General features: G+C 45.0%; 1 protein-coding gene and 2 pseudogenes across 2 annotated transcripts in view; all 3 read left to right on the top strand.

Annotated features, from left to right (window-relative positions):
- LOC148047635 (uncharacterized) overlaps nt 1–21204 on the top strand; it is a 152786-nt gene that overhangs the window by 109461 nt on the left and 22121 nt on the right. The window contains 1 exon segment of the mRNA XM_087711609.1: nt 3546–3632. The gene's annotated coding sequence lies outside the window, so the exon portion shown is untranslated.
- The window catches only part of LOC148047640 (uncharacterized), a 54942-nt pseudogene continuing 48867 nt past the window's right edge, over nt 15130–21204 (top strand). Inside the window, exon 1 of the transcript XR_015696154.1 lies at nt 15130–16091. The product of XR_015696154.1 is annotated as an uncharacterized LOC148047640 (transcript). The remainder of the gene's footprint in view (nt 16092–21204) is intronic.
- LOC148047641 (uncharacterized) lies at nt 16577–19375 on the top strand (annotated as a pseudogene).

Below are 21204 nucleotides of genomic sequence, written 5' to 3' on the forward strand. Positions count from 1 at the left end.
CACTGGAGGGCCAGTAACTCCGAGTCAGATCGAGCACTGATGAGAGCCTTTATCAGGACCCATCTCGTGGCAATAAGGGCGGCGAAATGTGCGCATTTTGCCGCTCTTATTGCATCCGCTGAATCGTGCCCAGCCGCCTTGTTCAGGATAACCCGCTCCCTCCTGAAAGGGAGGGACGGGGATGAACTTTTACAAGGTAGAGCTGAGGAATTTGTCCAGTATTTAACAGATAAAGTCGCTTGGATTCGGACAAACCTGGATTCCAATTGCACGGTACCAGCCGAGGTACCGGGGGAAGGTCTTGAGCGGAAACATAGGGGAGAAACCATTGAGTGTCCCGAATGTGGATGGTGCTTCAGGAAAAATTCCACCCTTATTGCACACAAGAAAATCCACATGAGGCCCCAAGTGATGAGTGTAGAAAAGGTTTGAATTTTATTTCTAAAGTTCCTCTCTAAATCCAACTGAGAAATTGACTATTTAATTTGACTACAAAGTATTTGCCTAATTTTTTGTAGGCAAATATGTAATTGTATTAAACGGGAAGGAGGAAGGAAAAAATGGCAACATATTAGTGTGATAATGCCTATCTGGTCATTAGCAGCAGAACTTGCTGGATATGGGTAGTTCTCGGGTTACGAATGTAATGGATCCTACCAATTCCATCCGAAACTTGAGAAGTTGTGGGATTGAATCTCGTACATTGAATGACATCACTCCCTGCTTTCGCCCACATGTTCATTGCTTTCTTGCTCCAGATCAGCTTGACAAGGAATTTGGCGCCAAGAAAGCAGCCCTGAGAGGCTGTGCGCGACGTCTTAGGGTTGCTTTCTCATTGGCAAATCATTGGCAAATGTCCTGTAGGCATTGGCAGCCCTTTGCAAAAAGCCTTTGCCTGTAGGAACAGTACCTCGGAGGGACACACCCACTCCTCCCAAGTTGGTTGGTGCCAACAAAGGCAGTTTGCAAAGGGCTGCTGAGACCCTATGGGAATGCAATCTCCCAGCAGGCTTTGGCAAGAAAACGGCAAATGGAGGGAAGGACTGAAAGAATGAAGTCTTCTCACCATTTGCAAACGTCCACGACGCAATTCACAGAGAATAGATGCCTAAAGTGTCAGATTACTCAAGACTACTGACCTTGCGTGATCTTGCGGTACGTTAGGACTCTGTCCTCTGTGAATGCTGGCAAATAAAGCACAGCAGAGAGATCTTTGCAAGTTAAGTCACTCTCCACAGGCAAAATGCCTGTGAAGACTCAGCTGGGGTTGGGAGAATAGGGGTGAATATAACAGAGCCTCTGCGGTTGTTCGTTAGGATGAACAACAGCCGTGGTGCTCCAGTATTCATAATTTTGGGATTTGTTTGTAAATGCTGGGGGGGAGGGGGGGGGTTATCATGTAACTTTGAACATTTGCTAAGAGAACACTTGTAACCCAAGGATTACCTGTATTTATTTTTGTAGAAATTTTAAAAATCTTTTTGGAGTGGTCGCTGCCAAGGATTTAGGATCGAAGAGTTTCAATGGGTGAGAGACTAAAGGAAGCCAACTTCATTTGTGCTGGCCAGAGATGCTTCCAAGCACACCCATCCTAAATGTCTTATGCGTCTGTAACTTTGCATACACAGAAGTTTTCATTAGGTCAAAGAGAGAAAATCACAGAACCAGCAGGGCTTGAGAAGGGGGGCTTGGGAAGAGGAGATGACTGTCTATATATGCTGAGAGAAATGTTTCCAAAAGGCATTTCAAAGGTTTGGAAGAAAGATTGGTAATACAGATGTGCATACAAAAATGTATCAAAGTTGCCCCACTCTTTGTTTGATACACATTCCTTTTTTTAATTCAAAATTTTAATTAATAAAGTATGCAAAACAAACTAAAACAATTGATACAGAGAAGCAGGAAAGGAGTCGAAAAAAAGAAAAAATGATATAATGCACCTTCCGCCTTTTTCTCCGTTGAGAAATTGTCATCACCCATTCCTCTTTGGAAATTACCTCTGCTCAGTTTACCAGAATAAAATCTTCCTTGGAAATAGATCCTGTCCTAAACAGTAATCCTCACAGTAATCCTCACAGTAATCCAGTCCAACATTTCTCTTTCACATTGCTCATAGGAACAGGGAGATTTTCTCTATGCACAGGTAGCAAGCAGCAAAGCTTTAATGAATACATCATATTGGCAAAGATGAGGGCAAAAGAAGATCTGACTATTTCCCATGCAAATGCACATAGTTAACGTTCAAGTTTTCCCTCCCTGCTATTAGGCCTGGTCACATTGTCCAATGGAGACTTCTAGTATTGTTGTGAGAAAGTCTTTTTTGGCTCTGGTAAACCTGCCGAAACGTCCTTGGTTCCCATGGCTGGCATCGATGTCTGGAGCTTTGTTCTATCTCCCCCCTTCTGTCTCCATAGTTTTTGGGAAAACTGTGAAATGTTAATAGTTGCAACATTAAAAACGCCATTTGAAGCTTGACACACTCTGCACACTGGATTCCACAAAAGCATTGCCAGCCCACTGAGCAGCCCTGACCTAAAGCAGAACTGCAGCTTATATATCGTGGGTGTTCTACATTACAAAGATATAAAACGGGTAGGAACCAACTTGATGTTGGAATTTTTTTGATTATCTCATTTAAGAGACCTCATTATTCTAGGAGAGGAGTCGGTGCTAACTTTCTACACTACATATTTCTCCACTCCTGAGATTTCATTCCATTGGTGGTACATGCTTTAAAACTGGTTCTCCTTCATATTAGGGTTAACTTGTGATTTTGTATACATGTTCTTTTCTTGGAAACAATATAGAACTGATAATGCCACTGAAGTCATGAAATCGCCATTTGGGACCTTCACAATTGGCTTCCAAGAAACAAAAATGACAGGAAGTTGTAAGTCACAGTCCTGGTACATTGCACTGAACGGAACATGGTGATTTGCTTAATGACCACAGCTACAACAGATATTGTAAGTTGGCATGGTTATGTGTCAGTGTACTGTGAGAAGTAATCATAAACCCACCCACCCTGAGAATGAAATGTTTTGGGGAATATTAAAGAGAGGCAGAATATTATATTTACCCAAAGGAGAAATGGAGAGAAAAAAATCTTAACAAAGTCAGAAAGTATCTTTAGAGATTTTGTGCCCATTAAGAAATCCAGGCCAGCCTATTCACAAAGAAAAAACCTTCAGCTCCAGTTGATGGGATTAAAATTTGCCTTCCCCCACCCAAATTCTAAGGACAGGATTTTTAAGGACCTTTTAGGATACAATGGATGGAAACTGATCAAAGAGAGATTCGAGGAATCGAAAAGGACCTACTGCCATGGAATCACTGAAAACATCTTCCAAACACCTTGATGGAGATTGGACAAGTGTGTGTTTCCACCTCTTGTCGCTAGATGGCGGTCAGGCAACATCTGTGCCTAGAAAGCCATCTACACCATGCTTGCGTTTAAAAAAGGAGTTTTAAACCATTGCTAGAAAGGATAGGAGGAGAGAAGCGCAGAGGAACTTCCTCTTCCGGACGACTCAGGGAGGAAGGAGGTGTGCAGGGCGGCTCTTCCAAGTTTGAAGTTTAATAACATTTGTATGCTGCCCAATCCAGAGTCGAAGGATCGAAGCAGCTGGAAGGTGAGTGGAGGGCAGGTGGGAGGAGAGTCCTGGAGCAAGTCGGGCTCTTCGGTTCCCTCCACGGCCTGGAAGCAGAGAAGCAACTGGGCTGAAGCATCTCAGCTGCTGCTGCTGCAGGTTCCTTCCCTCCCCGAATTTAAGCCCACTGGGGCTGCACGCTGTGAAACTGGTGGCTGGAATTTTCCTCCTGGTGGGAAGATTTTAAAAACCTCTTTTAAATTAAGGTTGATTCTTTGGGAATGTCTTCCCTCCAGAGGTTGTGGGTGCTGCCATCACTGGAGGGTTTTCAGGGGAGATTGAACAGCCATGTGTTGCTTGTGCTGATATGCTGTGCTTGATTTTTGTCAAACATGTCACTGTGCATTATGGTCTGGTCTGTGCAAAGGGCAGTGTTCCGGAAGTCCTGTGATTTTTTCAGATGCAACTTTGCAAATCTCAGCCATGTTCCTATGACCTTTTTAGAGAGAAGAGCAACCCTTCCAAACGAATCAGAGTTGTTCAGTTTTTTTTCTATTTGCACTGTCATGAATCTTGATATTTAACATGCTAACTGAAGCCTGTAGAGTCTGTTATATAACCTTTTTTTAAAAAAATTGCTCTGGCCATTGCATCATCTGGCCTTGGGATGGATTTTCTTGGATGTCCACTCCTGGGAAGATTGGCAACGATCACATTTTTCGGAGTATAAGACACACCGGAGTATAAGACACACCAAGGTTTTGAAGGGGCTAATTAAAAAAAAGTAGGTAGGTAGATTGAGTTAGAGAGAGGGAGAGAGAGAGTTGGTAGGTAGGTAGGTAGATGGCGTGAGAGAGCGAAATACAGTTGGTAGGGAGAGAGATTGCGTGTGTAGGTAGGTAGAGGGAGAGAGAGAGAGTAATAGAAAGAGAAATACAGTAGATAGGTAGGGAGAGAGAGGTACGTAGATAGAGGGATAGAGAGAGAGAGAAATACAGTAGGTAGGTAGGGAGAGTGTAGGTAGGTAGGTAGACGGATAGAGAGAAATAGAAAGAGAGAGAGATACAGTAAATAGGGAGAAAGGGTAGGTAGGTAGGTAGAGGGATAAAGAGAGAAATACGGTAGATAGATAGGGAGAGATGTAGGTAGATAGAGGGATAAAGAGAGAGAAATACAATAGGTAGGTAGGGAGAGAGTGTGTGTAGGTAGGTAGTAGCCAAGTGTATTTATCCATGTGCTGGAGAAGGAAACAGCTGACAATCTGCAGCACTTGATCAATGTAATTCTCATCAATCGGTTAAAGAGCTTTTGGAAAAGAAAAGTTTTTGCACAATGCAAACCTCCCCAAAACAGTCCATTTTTCACGAACATGGGCCCTTTTTTTCAAACAAAAGGTAAGGACAGCACTGGGGGGGCTTGCAGAGTGCTCCATTTCACCCCTATATCTTGTGCAATGGCTCGATTAATATGATGAACAAACTCCGGGCCATTGTCCGATGAAGTAAAGGAGGGGTTGCCAAATCGAGGAATGATCTCCTTAAGTAAAACCTTTGCTACTTCCTGTGCCTTTTTCGTTCTAGTAGGGAACGCCTCTGGCCATATAAATCCACAATAACTAACATAGCCCGAAAAACCCCACTTCGTGGCATATCAGTAAAGTCAATCATGACTGTGTCCATAGGATAGTAGGCAATAGGTATGGTTCCCGGTGGAAGGGAAGGACCTTGCCTAGGATTAACTTTAGCACACGTTTCACAGGATGATGCTACTTTTACTGCCATCCCTGCTAACCCATCTATATAGTAATCCCTCATAAGAGCGGATTCCAAAGCTGTTTTTCCCATATGGGTGGTTTCATGAGTGGAACGAACCAATTGCCATGCCACTGTGGAAGGCACATATATTCTTCCATCCGGAAGAACATACCAGCCCTTATCGATGACCGCCATCAAATCGTTGACTGCCTTATCACATTCAGATAAAGAATAGGAGGGTTGGATGTCTACTGGTATAACCCCTAAATCCAAGGCAACATTAATATACATGTCTGGTAGAGGCTCATGACGCAATGCTGCAGCTCGTGCTTCAGCGTCTGCTGCCCTGTTCCCTACAACAATTCTATCATTACCTCGTTGATGACCTCTACAATGCATAACTGCCACCTTTTTTGGTTTTTGGACAGCATCTATCAATCTCTGAATTAAATGGCTATGTTGTATATATTGGCCAGCTGAATCCCTAAATCCCCTTTCCTTGTATACCGCCCCATGAGCATGCAAAGTTAAAAAGGCGTATTTACTATCCATCCATACATTCAAACGTTCACCTTCAGCCCGTTCCAATGCCCGAATGAGGGCCCACAATTCTGCCACTTGTGCACTTTTTCCTGCTCCCAACGGTCCACTTTCAATTACCCCCTCATCATCAACAATGGCATAGCCTGCAACTCTCATCCCCTGGTGGATATAACTAGACCCATCGGTATACCAGTTATAATCCACCTGAGGCAAAGGTATGTCAGTTAAATCGGGTCGTGTGGAATAAACGGTTTCCAACACTTGTACACGATCATGTTCCACCTCTGTTTCCGTAGGCAAGAGAGTAGCAGGATTTAATGAGGTAGAAACCACTAGATGAACCTGGGGGTTTTCAATCATCATGGCCTGGTATTTAATGATTCGTTGGTTACTAATCCACAAATGGCCCTTCTGATCAAGAATTGCCTGAACAGAGTGTGGGGTGTGGACCTTGATTGGACAGGAAAAAGTGAGTTTATTACAATCTTGCAGCAATTCCGCAATGGCTGCTAAAGCTTTCAAACAATGCGGCCACCCTTGTGCCACAACGTCTAGTTGTTTTGACAGATATGCAACTGGTTGTTGCCACTGGCCAAGCTGCTGAGTCAACACTCCTAAAGCGACATTCCTACGCGTATCCACATACAAATTGAAGGGCTTACTCAGATTTGGCAGGGCCAAGGCCGGAGCTCTTAATAGAGCTTCTTTAATTGCATCAGAGGCCTGATCCTGCTCCTTTGTCCAAAGGAAGGGGTCTGTCTTACTTCCCTTGGTAGACGAATACAGTGGAGCTGCCATTAGTGCGTAATTTGGAATCCAAATTCTACAAAAACCTGCCAAGCCTAAAAAGCCTCTCAATTGCCTCCTATCAGTTGGCCTCGCCAGATTAAGCACCGCTCGCTTTCTCTCCAGGCCTAGTGCTCTTTGTCCTTGCATTTCTCAACCTTATCCCTATTCACATACACTTTCCTAGCCACCTCCACCAACTCAGTCGTATTCTTCCCTAGCGCTCCCTCTAACCTTTGCAATTTCTTACGAATGTCCAATGCACTTTGCGCAATGAATCTCTCATTCAACATCCTTACATTCTCCGGAGCCCTCGGGTCCATTTGAGTATACAACTCATAAGCCTCAATCAACCTTTGAAGGAATGCCTCTGGACTCTCATCCGCTCCCTGCATAACCAATGAGGGTTTAGACAAATTTACAGGGGGTTTTCCTGCCTTCTTGAGAGCTGCCACTATCAAGGTTTGATACGTTTGTATCTTTGCCATGTCCCCTGCTACCTTAGGATCCCATCCAGGATCCCGTTCCGGTGCTTCTTCCAACAATTTCTGAGCTCTATCTACTTCTGTATGATAACGTTCTCTAAAAACCTCTTGCATTCCTGCTTTGCATTTCTCTCTCTCTTCTGCTGTTAGCAACGTAGTTAACAGCTGTTGTATATCTCGCCAATTGGGGTTATGACTATGCATAATGGTTTGAAACAGATCCGTCATTTCCGTGGGCTTCACGGACAATGGACCAAAATGCTTCCGCCAATTCAATAAGTCCGTAGTTGAAAAAGGAATATATTGAAAACAAGGGCGGTATTCAAGATCTCCCTGGGCGTTGATGGCCACCTGTTGTTCCGATACTCTTAATGGAAAGAGTCCTTCCTTTTCCTCTAACAATGTACTTTCCTCTTTCTCGGCTTTCGCCCTCTCCGCCTCCAATCGTCTAGTTACCGGCCCTTCTCTTCTAATTCCTGTAGCCCCTGAACCACCATCCTTGGGCTCCTTCCTTCTCACTGCCCCTCCTGTTGCCTGATGATCTCCTGCCCCCACAACACTGTCCTTATCTCCACTGCCCGCAACAGCAGCACCCATAGCCTGGGGCACAACAATGCCTACGGGCGCCGATGCATAGGGAGGGGGAGGTCTGAAGAGTTCCTCCTCGTCTTGGGCAAAAATCTTTTTCTTCTCTGACTCCTTTTTCTCTGAAGCTGCTACATTTTTGACACATCTCGACGCTAACCTCGACTTCCCCTTTTCCTTTGGTCTAACCACACACAGGCGAACCATTTCGGCTTGACACTGTAATAATTCATCAGCCTGCCCTGCTACAGCGTCTCCCCACTGATCTATATATGGAAACTGATTAGGATAGCGTTCTTCGTTTGCAGCAATTAACGAAGTTAAATCATCTATAATTTGGTTTTGACAAGTTCCTCCCATCGGCCATCCTACCCCCATATGTGGCCACTGGTTCTGACACAAGTAAATAAGCCTATCCTTGGTCAATTTTGGGTAAGGGACTCTATAGTCAGTGTGGTTAAAATATGAATTAAATCCTTTAATCATGCAGTCCAGCGGTGTGCTGGGTATGCTGCTTCCCCCACCCATTCCTAACACACTACCAGCGACCTGAGGCCCCAGAAGCCGGAACTCAATGGCCACCTGCAGGAACTGCGCTGGTTTAACCACCCACACAACCTATACGGACTTCATTAGGAACGCCGTCCCGAGTCCAGGGGGGTGATCAGGCCCCCTCTTCTATCTTCAAACGAGATAGGTACAATACAATTATCAAGATACTCGCCTGAGACGTCTTCTCCCCAAGGATCCTGGCCAGGAAACACCACAGCTCCTTTCCTAAGTTTGCAGGGTTCTTGGACTCACGATGTGTGTCCCCCTTGGTGTGGTCGGGCTGCTGTTATTGCTTCCCGGGGTAAAAGAAGACCCGTGGCGCCTGGAAGCCAAGGAGCAGCAGCCCCACACCCCAACGGGGCAAAGTGGCCCTCAGCAAAATATTGCCTTAGCTTCTCTGTCCCATCGGAAGGGTGCCAGAAAATGTAGTAGAATTAAGAGACAATGAAGCCAAGCGATGCAATATAGGAAAAGTTTATTGAATGCGCAGGTTCAAACATGCCAAAATAAGCATCAAGAGTTTGAACCCCGAAGGGTTCTTAAAGCCATACATTTATAGTGCAATTTACGTCATCATCTATAGAGGCAGTGTTTAAGCATATAAGGTAATGAGAGGAACCAAATACTGTCTATGGCCAACAGTTAAAATATACATGGTCAGCACCTTATAGATCATGGGTGACATAAACAGGACACATCTTGCAAGATGACAGGAAACTCCCTGTCTGGGTCGACTTGTTCCCAGATGTGTAAAAATATATATTGCTCCTTCAGCAACTGTCAGCAATTGTTTTCTGCTTAATGGTGCAAAACCTCGGCTTTAATCAGAGTATTTGATATTAAACATGGCCTGTAGAACTGTGGTTCATAATTGGGCCTTTTAGCCCACCTTAATGTAATTTTCATCAATCGGTTAAAGAGCTTTTGGAAAAGAAAAAAAAAGTTTTTGCACAATGCAAACCTCCCCAAAACAGTCCATTTTTCACGAACATGGGCCCTTTTTTTCAAACAAAAGGTAAGGACAGCCTGGGGGGCGGGGGGCTTGCAGAGTGCTCCGGGGTGGCAAAAACAAGCAAAAAAATGGCTCGTTTTTCACGAAAACGGGCCCATGTTTTGTCAAAAAAACTGCATACATAGCCTTATAGAGTGCTGCTGGTGGGGGAGCAAAAATGGGCCATTTTTTGCTTATTTCTGCCCTCCCCAGCCCCCAAGAGCTCTCTGAAAGCTTCCACAAGGGTATGCATGGCCATTTTGGTGAAGGGGCGGGGCTTCAGAAGGCAAAAAAGTGCTATATGATGCTGATGATCAATTGATAGGTCAGAATTTGCAGCAGCAATCACATCAATTGATCAAGGGCACTTTATTAGCAGCACTTGGCTGTCACTGTGGCGCTCCATCATTGGAGGCTTTTCAAAAGACACAAGAGAGTGACTTGTCTGAAACGGTATAGGGCAGTGATGGCTAACCTTTTTTAGCTCCCATGCCAAAAGCGGGGGTAGAGCAGTGGGGATCATGTGCGGGCATGTCCACACCCATAATTCAATGCGCGGAACATCCCCATGCATGTGCAGGCAACCAGCAAACCACCCATCACTTTTGGCACAGTTTTTTCGCCCTCCCCAGGGTCCAGAGGCTTTCTAGGAGCCAGGGAGGGTTAAAACAGCCTCCCCCCCCCCCCCGGAGGCCCTCCGGAGGCTTCAGGAGCTTCCCTGAAGCCTCCGGAGAGTGAAAAGGGAACTATGGGGAACCCGGAAGTTTGGGAATGATGACTTCCGGGTTCCCCATGGGTCCGATGAAGCCTCCAGAGGGCTAAAAGGGATCTACGCACAAACTGGAATTCACTTCTGGTTTGCTCATAGGAGTAGTTTTTGCCCTCTGGAGCCTTCAGGGAATGCTCCGGAGGGTGAAAAATGGTCCTACGGGGAACCTGGAAGTTCAGGAAATGGGAACTTCCAGTTTGTCCGTAGCTCCGATTTTCAACCACTGGAACCTTCAGGAGGCTTCCCTGAAGCCTCGGGAGGCCAAAAACCGGCCCTACAAGCAAACCAGAAGTGACAATCACATGTATATGGTCTCCTGCTTTAGCAGGGCTTGGATTAGAAAACCTCCAAGGTCCCTTCCAATTCTGTTATTCTCTATACCATAGAAATCAAAGAGGGTGTAGTTTCTTTTTCACTGGACTGTATTTGAAAACAACCCTTTGCGCTGCTAAGAATTCATTGATTGATCCAGTCAACAAGCGAATTTCATCATTGAATGGATCTGGGTATGTTTGTTTATGTTTATGTTTATTAGTATTTATAGGCCGCCCTTTTCCCTGAGGGGACTCAGGGCGGCTTACATAAAATAAGGAAGGGAGGGTACAGACAATAGATGCAAACAATACATAGAAGTAAAATAACAAGCAACATTCATTCATCATTCGGGTGGGGACAGATTATCTTTATCCCCAGGCCTGACGGGCTAGCCAGGTCTTAAGGGCTGTGCGGAAGGTCTGGACGGTGGTGAGGGTACGAATCTCCACGGGGAGATCGTTCCAAAGGGTCGGAGCTACTACTGAAAAGGCTCTCCTCCGTGTAGTTGCCAGTCGACACTGACTGGCAGATGGGCAGATGGGTAGTCTTCCATGTGTCAAATGAATAATGATTAATGTAAAATATGCCGCTTGCGAGAGTCCAATATTGCACAAGCTTCAAAGTGCTGTTCACCATCAATCAGCAAAGGAGCAGGCAGAGGGTCATCAGGGGGACGCAAGTGCGAAACACGAACAGGTTTAATGAGGTTAATGTGGAACACTGGGTGAATCCGGTTGAGGTGCTTGGGCAGCTGCAATCGCACAGAGACAGGGTTGATGACCTTTACGATAGGGAACGGCCCTACATATTTCGGCCCCAACTTTTTGGACTTTTGGGTGGTGTGAAGAAATTTTGTGGACAGGTAAACTAAGTCACCCTCCCGGTAAACATAAGGCTGGGCATGCTTCTTATCAGCCTGTTTTTTATGAGCACGATGGGCAGCATCCAAACTTGCCAAAGTCAAAGGCCAAACACGGCTCAGACGGTCGCTCCAGTCAGCGACGGAAGAAACTTGCGGCTGGTCACAAGGCAATTCAGGAATAGGGACAAAATCTTGACCATAAACAACACGGAAAGGCGTGAACCCAGTGCTGGAATGGACAGAATTGTTGTAGGACACCTCAGCATGCGGGAGCAAGTCCACCCAATCATCCTGCTGATAACTGATAAAACAATGTAAATATTGTTCCAAAACAGAATTAGTCCTCTCACAAGCGCCATTAGTCTGAGGATGGTAGGCGGAGCTAAGCCCCTGGGCAGAGCCAATACATTTGAGAAACTCCTTCCAGAAAACTGAGGTGAATTGGACACCCCTATCGGAGATGATGCGATCAGGCACTCCATGCAAACGGTAAATGTGGGAAATGAAGAGTTTAGCTAGTGCCTTAGCGGAAGGAATCTTGTGGCACGGTACGAAGTGAACTTGCTTGGAAAACAAATCCGTAACAACCCAAATGACGGTGTGCCCCTGGCTCTCGGGAAGCTCAACAATGAAGTCCATAGAAATCTCCTTCCAAGGGGCAACTGGGCGGGCGACAGACTGGAGCAAGCCTTGTGGCTTTCCCGGAGGCTGTTTTGCGGCCGCACAAACAGGACAACTGGCAACATAAAGTTCAATGTCCTTTTTCAAAGAGGGCCACCAAAATTGTCTTTTCACTAAATGTAAAGTTTTCACAAACCCAAAGTGACCCGCCAGTTTGGAGTCGTGAGCCCGTCTGAGGACTACGAGACGAAGAGAGGCGGGTATATACAGTTTGGCGCCGATCCACGGCAAATCGTCCCTCATCGTGCACTCATCCTGATGCTTCTGGAACCAGTCATCCTGGGGAAGGGCGCATTTGAGGTCAGACAGAAAATCTTGAGGCACGTCCACTTTCGCGCGTGCCTGCTGGCGAGTAACCACTGGAACCGCCAGGCTGGAAGTGGGAACCACCGGTTGAACTATGCTCAGTTTAGAGCAGTTGTATTGAGGGAGTCTGGACAAAGCATCAGCCATGAAATTTTTCCCTCCAGGGATGTACTTGAGTGTGAAATTGAAACGGTTGAAGTGTTGGGCCCACCGCATCTGCTTGGGGGATAGACGGCGTGGAGTCCTCAATGCCTCCAAATTTTTGTGGTCGGTCCACACTTCAAAAGGGTGCTTAGCGCCTTCTAGAAAATGGCGCCACGTGGTCAGAGCCCATCGTACTGCAAATGCCTCCTTCTCCCAAACCGCCCAACGTCTCTCAGTGAGTCTGTGAGCTTGCGGGAGGTGTATGCACAAGGTTGCAAGTTACCTTGGTCGTTGGACTGCAGCAAAACGGCCCCCACTGCGACGTCACCGGCATCAGCTTGAACGACGAAAGGCTTGTCCATATCGGGATGCTTCAGCACCGGTTCCGCAGCAAAAAGGCGTTTCAGTTTCTCGAAAGCCGCTTGGCATTCCATGGTCCAGTCAAGAGGCTTGCTAGGCTTAGGCTTGGGCCCACCTTTGGATTTCAGCAAATTAGTTATAGGAAGCGCAATTTTTGCAAAAAGAAGGAATGAATTGACGGTAGAAATTAGCAAAACCCAAAAACTTTTGCAATTGTCTACGAGTCCTGGGCGCCTCCCACTCAGTGACCGCCTTCACCTTCTCGGGGTCCATCTCAATGCCAGCTGGAAAGATGCGATACCCAAGGTAATCAATCTTAGCCTGGTTGAACTCACACTTGGATAATTTGGCATAAAGATCAGCGGCTCTGAGTTTTTTCAAAACAGTGCGCACGAGCGCGACGTGTTTGTCGTAGGTGCGAGTATAGATAAGGATATCGTCCAAATATACGATAACTCCCTTGTAGAGGTGGTCATGCAAGATTTCATTAATTAATTGCATGAAAACTGCAGGCGCCCCCTGCAGGCCAAAAGGCATGACCCGGAACTGGAAGCAACCAAGAGGGCAGTTGAAAGCAGTCTTCCACTCATCTCCTTCCTTTATGCGGACCCTATAATAAGCTTCCCTGAGGTCCAGTTTAGTGAAAATGCGGCCCTTCCCTAATTGGGCCAACATGTCCATCAAAGGCAGCGGGTATAAATTTTGGGCCGATATCGTGTTCAAATTTTTGAAATTAACACATAATCTGAGAGAGCCATCCTTCTTTTCACGGAACAGAACAGGAGCAGCAACTTTGGGGCGGGCAGGCTCAATGAAACCCCGTTTCAAATTTTTATCTATGAAATTCCTCATCTCTTCCATTTCCCTGGGGGACATGGAATAAATTTGGGGCTTTGGTAGCTTAACCCCGGGCAAAATGTCGATTGAGCAATCAGTAGGCCTGTGGGGCGGAAGTTTGTTGGAAGATTTTTCACTAAAAACTCCCCTCAGGTCCCAATATACTTTTGCAATTTTTTCCTCTCCTTCAATCCTCTCCTGCCCTCTGGCGGCCAAATCAGGATTGCAGCCAACAGGTTCCTCAGGAACGCCCTCCCCTTCCGGAGGAGATTGCGTGCGAATCCGTAACCAGTCTTCCCTCCAATTTATGCGAGGGTTCCATTTACGAAGCCAAGGGAGGCCCAAAATGAGTGGCCTGTCCATCCCAGGAGCCACAATAAAAGAGATTAGTTCAGTATGGGAACCCATTTTCATCTCCAAGGGCTCAGTAAAAAAATGGGCGGGGCCTCCCCCCGCAATGGATCCATCTATTTGGCAAAAGACAATGGGGGTTTTTAAAATTCGTAATTTGAGGCCCAGCTTTTCCACCATAGCAGGATTGATCATTGATCGGGAACAGCCGGAGTCAAGTAAGGCAGGAAGGCCCTCCGGCCCTCCATCGGGCGGAACTCTTAATTCTACGGGGATTAGCATGGGGCCTTTGTTTGAGCTCACCCAGCGAGGCAAGGCGTTGTCATCTGATTCATCAGAGGAGCTCATTGAGACGTCTGCTTCTCCCTCTAAGGCCTGGCTGAAGCGTGGGGGTTTGGAATCCACAGCGAAAGCGGCTTCCTTCCTCCTTGTCTGGGGACTTGCCCGACTTCCCCTCCCATCTGAAAGGGGTCTGGGCGGTTGAGGGTAGCTTGGCTCGGCAGTCTGGTGCGCGATGGCCCAATTTCCCACAACGAAAGCAAGTAATTGGTCTGGATTTCCCCGAGGGACCACCCCTCCCTTCGCCTTTCACTCCGAACGGGGTTTTCCGGCTGGGGGGGGGGGGGAGATTTTGCAGCTTTCTCCTTTTTCCTCTGCTTCTCCTCCCTTGCACAACGGAGCCTCATTAAGTCCAGCTCAATGTCAGCAGCGTTCTCAAACCAAACTGTTAAGCGCTTGGGGAGGTGACGATTAACACATTGCTGATATATGTCTTCATCCAAGCCCAAAGCAAATTTGTCCAAAAGGGCTTCCTCACTCCACCCCCTCATGTAATGGCAAAGGCGCTGAAACTCTTGAATATACTGAGACACTGGCTTGTCCTCCTGCTCGAGGGTCATAAATTTCAGTTTGCTCCGTTTCTCAGTAAGGGGGTCATCAAAGCGCCTTTTGAAAGCCTCCATAAACCTATTGAAATTCCTCAGGAGGGGGGAGTTCGATTGATATAAGCTAGTCCCATAATCAGAGGCTTCACTGTCTAAAGCAAGTAGAACCATGCGTATTTTCATGGTATCTGATTCAAAATCTGGGCCGTAGATCTCCATGTAGTTATAAACCTGCATGATGAAAGACCCAAGTTTCGTAGGGCTTCCATCATACCTCACAGGCAGGGGGGGGGGGATTTTAGCCATTCTGCGTCTTCTGGGAGGTGGGGCCCCTGGTCTGGCAAAAGGTGTAGCGGGGGTGTGTGAATCAGCTCGTGGGTTTTCTTGCTCTCAATCCCTCTCGGCCTCTTCGTCCCCCCCACAGATTAGCCCAGAGTACCTTTGCTCCAAATAATCAGGTTGATCTCTCTCCAGGGGCCTTTGTTCAGCTCCCGCCTCCAGCGGTCTTTCCTGGTGTCTTCTGTGGGTAACTCCTGCATCCCAGCTTGCCCCCTCCTCTCTTTGTCCCACTGACGTGGACCATCGAGGGGGAGGTGGATCAGCCGGGCATGATATCTGCAGCTGGGCCAAGTCCTCAGGGAACAAGATATCGGTGGGTTTTTCTTCATCCTTTTCGTCACCGCTGGCTGGCGAAGACATGGTTTATTTCTTTTTCTTCTTGTTCTGTCCCCTTGAAGTGTTGCACCCTCCACAGTAAATTGTGGTCTCCTGGAAAGGTGTTTAAGAGACTTCGCTACTTGTCAGCTCCTCCCCATTCGTTAATTAAGAAAGTAAGACCATGAGACTCCATGCGTGGAAATCAAATGTACTTTTACTAATTAAAAATGGTTGAGGCAAGGCATAGCGAAGTCTGGTTAATTAGGCGCGAAAGCAGTTGATATATAGAATAGCACATTCCTCACCCCTTGGCATCATAGTCTCAGTCCAATCATAAGTCCTTCAAGTGTCAGGTGTGAGATAACTTCAAAAGGCATCATGAAGATGGAATGTCAGTGCCGTTAGTCCTGGCGGGAAACTCCCACGCATGCGTAGTCAGATCATCCAGAGAACTCCAGAACATTCCTCCAGCACATTTAGTAACCCCTCCCAAATACCATGCCCTCCCTCCCCGTTTCATGGCAGCTGAAGCGGCAGCAAGCAGAAGCTGACAGCAACATTGAAAAGGAAAACAAATCAGTCCAGAAATCAAATGTTTTCCACTTCCTCCAGAAAAACACACAATTCTTCACCTTCCGGGTAAGAGAGAAAAAAGAGAAAATAAAGAAGAGATTTCTATCTGGAGAAAGTAGAGTATGCAAAACTCAAGTATATGTTACATGAAAAGTCAAGGGGGATTATTGTTCTTTTGAGCAAAAAAGGGAAATATCTAGAAGTTACTGGGCAGAAAGTGGGGCAACCCTCACTCTGGAAGGAAGAATATCACCACTAAATCAAAGCAGCACTAAACAAGGGATCTTCCATAATTTTGATCTCCCCAGGAATATGAGTTGTGGAAAAGCTCCATTGACATGCCTGTTGTGCGAAAGATACAACTTGCAACTCATAGCTGATTATGCCTGAGAGGAATCCAAACTGGAGAATGTGGCAAAACCTTTGGTCAGAACAACTCTGTTGTGATTCAGGGAAGGATCCACATAAGAAAAAAAGCCCTTCAAGTGCTCCCAATGCAGTAAATTTTTTAGCGAGCATGGCAACATGGACTCATACCAAGATGAATCCAATGTCCTGATTGTGGGAAAAGTTTCAGTACCAATTCGACCCTGGTTCAACACCGGAGGATTTTCACGGGAGAGAAACTGTTTCAATGTCCTGATTGTGGGAAATGTTTCAGTCAAAATTCCAAACTCGTGAGACACCAGAGAACTCACACAGGAGAAAAACCCTTTGAATGTCCGCATTGCGGAAAAAGTTTCAGTCGGAACTCTTTCCTTGTGGCACACGAGAGAACAGAAGAAAAACCCTTCGAATGTTCTGATTGCGGGAAAAGTTTCAGTCAGAACTCCACCCTGGTGAAACACCAGAGAACTCACACAGGAGAAAAACCCTTTAAATGTTCTGATTGCGGAAAAAGTTTCAGTCAGAATTCCAACCTGGTGACACACCAGAAAACTCACACAGTAGAGAAACCATATGAGTGTCCAGAATGTGGGAAAGATCTCAGTAGTATGACTAGCTTTCTAAATCATATGCTTATACACACAGGGGAGAAACCATTTGAGTGTCCTGACTGTGGGAAATGTTTCAGTCAGAATTCCCAACTGATTACACATCAGAGTGCTCACACAAGAGAGAAACCGTTTGAATGTCCTGATTGTGGGAAAAGCTTCACTCAGAATTCCAGCCTGGTGACACACCAGTGGATTCACACAGGAGAAAAACCCTTTGAATGTCCTAATTGCGGAAAAAGTTTCAGTCAGAACTCCAGCCTGGTGAAACACCAGAGAACTCACATAGGAGAAAAACCCTTTGAATGTTCTGATTGCAGAAAAAGTTTCAGTCAGAACTCCAGCCTGGTGGCACACCAGAGAACTCACACAGGAGAAAAACCCTTTCAATGTTCTGATTGCGGAAAAAGTTTCAGTCAGAACTCCAGCCTGGTGGCACACCAGAGAACTCACACAGGAGAAAAACCCTTTGAATGTCCTAATTGCGGAAAAAGTTTCAGTCAGAACTCCAGCCTGGTGGCAAACCAGAGAACTCACACAGGAAAAAAACCCTTTCAATGTTCTGATTGCGGAAAAAGTTTCAGTCAGAATTCCACCCTGGTGACACACCAAAGAACTCACACAGAAGAGAAACCATATGATTGTCCAGACTGTGGGAAATATCTCAGTAGTGTGACTAGCCTTCTAAATCATATGCTTTTACACACTGGAGAGAAACTCTTTGAATGTCCTGATTGTGGGAAACGTTACAGTCAGAATTAAAACCTGGTGACACACCAGAGAACTCACACAGGAGAAAAACCTTTTGAATGTTCTGATTGTCAGAAAAGTTTCAGTACCAATTCCAGCCTGGTGTCACACCAGAGAGAAACCATTTGAATATCCTAATTGCAGAAAAAGTTTCAGTCAGAATTCCAGCCTGGTGATATACCAGAGAACTCACACAGGAGAGAAACCATATGAGTGTCCAGACTGTGGGAAATATGTCAGTAGTATGACTAGCCTTCTAAATCATATGCTTATACCGACTGGAGAGAAACCCTTTGAATGTCCTGAATGTGGGAAATGTTTCAGTCAAAATTTCAGACTTCTGAGACACCTGAGGATGCACACAAGAAAGAAACTGTTTAAATGTCCTGATTGTGAGGAAAATTTCAATCACAATTCTAGGCTGGTGACACACAAGACGGTTCACAGAGGAAAGAAATCCTTTTGTGAGAATCAAGAAATATAGCCTACTGATCAATTAAGATTCAATAAGTCCTATGGATAATAGAAGGCCCCAGAAGAAAGTGATATGAACCAAAGTTTTCAGATCGGATGATTTCAAAATTTACCAGAAATATATGTAATCCTTCTGAACCGTTGCTAACTCTGAAATATGTTTTTGCAAAATATGCACTTGTATAGATTCGTTTAAAATAGGAAGAATGAAACTGTTGGAAATAAATAATTGAAAGTAATGTTACACCGATGTTCACAGAGAGTGTCAGTTAGTGAGGTTGTGAAGCAAGGATGTCATTAGAAGAATAGTATAAAAGATAAGGTTCAAGATCGGCTCGGGACTCTTTGATTTATAGCAGTCCTTGTAGGACTTGCTATTTCTCATTGGCCCTCTGCATTAATATGTTAATGCAGTGTATTATTGCTATTATCTATTCATTTCTAATGTTCCAAATTATTAAAAACAATAAACCTCTTATGTTAAAGGAAGAATTTTTGCTTGTGTTGTTGCCTTTGTTTCCCTGTTGGAATTTTCCTGTCACACTTTGGATGTCCCGATTGTGGGAGAAAATTTCAATCACCGTTCCCATCTTATGAGACACCTTATGAGACTTTCCCTTATGACTGTGGGAAAGAGCTCTGTGGGAAATCATGTCCTTATACAAATCAGGGGAGAAACCATTTATGTGCCCTGAATGTGATCAGTGCTTCAGGAAATGTTCCACCCTTATTGCACATGAGAAAACCCACGTGACCCAAAGTGATGAGTGTAGAGATGGTTTGAATTTCATTTCTAATCTCCCATTTTGTGTCCAGCTGAGAAATGACTGATTTGAAGACTTTGCCTGATTTTTTTGTAGGCAAATATGTTGTATTAGATGGGTCTTCAGCGTAAGAAGTGACGGGTCCCTCCTATGGAGGAAGGAACCCTGAGCATAGTGCAAGACAGATATTTATACATTTCTTTGCTTTCACTTCAGACTAGCAGAAACCTGTTGAAGCCTAAACTTCAGCCTTGCCATCTCAACATATGAGCAATCATCAAATTCATCAAATGTGTGATTAACATTAGCACAAAAGGTTTGACTAGCCAGAGACATTTTTCAGGCTTGAAAGACATGGATTTTCTCCATGTTGTAGGTGTGCGGTTACTCTGTGGGTCGCTCATGAAGCCAATGATGAAAGAAGACAAGGAGGCAGGTTTCTTTCGTGATGAGCCGACACGGAATAGAATCCGGAGGCCTCTTTTATTGAGCATACACAAGGAAAGGGTGGATTCACATAATCAATGTGGACCAATCATGGTTGAACAAGTCTATGGTATATGGTAACTCATTTACTTCCATGTAGACCTAAAGAATGCCCATCAAATAAATCTTTTACCAGCATGCAAACTTCTAATCCTTAATTAATGTTTGAGAGTTAATCAGTTGTAACCTCTGACCTAATTAACGAACTCCCTGATTTAATCAACGCTTATAATTAAAAGTCTGTGATTGCTGATCTTACTTAGTGTTAAGAGGTAAACAGTGGGTCTTACTGATCCAATCATATGGTTAGTCATTACTTCTATTGCATATGTGTTTCAGCATAGCTAACGTATGGTAGGGCTTTGTGTTGTGAATCAAATGTAGCTGTGTTAATGTTTTTGCCCTGTGTTTTCCAGACAGCCATAATAGCCGCCCTATACACAGAACTGGTAATGGATCTCAACATCTCCTCAATTTTGTTTTAAAATGAGAAGGAGGAAAACAAACATATCAAAATGCAGATTCTTCATCATCACTGGTTATAGCAAACACCTTTACACACAGATTATTGTCTAGCTCATATTCGTCCTCAGCGTCCAGAAGGGATTTAGTTTCGTTGATAAGAGCGTCCTTCCTAGTTGAGGAAAAAAGGCCTTTGCAGAGCTGAAAAAGGGAGGGTAGGCATTGGATGCAGCAGCAATTTGTAAGATTAAATGTCCCACATACCCCCTTTCTTTTTGTTTTTTCTTCAAAACATGTGAGTGGAATGCACATGTGTTTGACAAAAGATTAAAATTGGTCAGATCAGGGAGATTATGAGTTGTGAGCCGCCCTGAGTCCCCTCAGGGAAAAGGGCGGCCTATAAATAAACTTTCAAACTCAAAACTTTCAAATTTAATTCTTCTGATGAAAAAGCATTGAGAGAGACACTAGAAGGATCTCTTCAGTGGCTCCCAGATAGCTTTCAACCATGAAGGTCTAGCAACCAGGGTACAAATTTCTGGAAAGAAATTTACAGTATCCAATTTTCCATGCCAATTAGTATCAGATATCATTTTCTGTGAGCTTCCAGACAGGTTTTAAACAAGCAGAAAAAGGATGGTTCTTGAACCTGCCCTGGCTCTTGAGGCCAAATTGAGTTTAGCTAATGTGCAATCCAGGCTTTTGTGCCTGGGGCAAAAATCAACCTAGGAAAAACTGTGTGTGGAGATAGTTTCAATCTAATTCTGAATAGGCTCTTATCTCTCTCTTTCTCTCTCTCTCTCTGTTTTTCTTGGTGTGTGTGTGTGTGTGTGTAGCTGCTTCTACAATACAGAAAATACAGACATTTTGGACAAACTTTCCCTCCCACCAGACATAAATCCAAGGTGTTCAGAATTGCTGTACTAGCCATTCACAAATACAATTCTTACATGAATACATTAAACTGATTACAATATAAATGAGACAAGAAAGAAATCTAACAATGAATTTCTGTGAAGGAAGCAAAGAAAGAAAACTTTAGGATCAATTTTCACCCTCCCCTATAGTCTTCTGGGGATAAAAGAAAGTCCTTTGGTCTTTTACTTCTCCATCTCAGAGTCCATTCTTTCATATCTGCTGGATGGCATTAGGCTTAGCTTGCTGATAAGAGTGGTCAGTCAGGCTAGGTAGAGTCTGTCCCAGGCTTGGCTAAATTTTTTCTCCTCATGTCAGGTAATCACCAGCAGC

Source organism: Thamnophis sirtalis, unplaced genomic scaffold (genome assembly GCF_051295495.1).
Source record: "Thamnophis sirtalis isolate CommonGarterSnake01/CBP01778 unplaced genomic scaffold, rThaSir2_p1.2 scaffold_3, whole genome shotgun sequence".
NCBI lineage: Eukaryota > Metazoa > Chordata > Lepidosauria > Squamata > Natricidae > Thamnophis > Thamnophis sirtalis.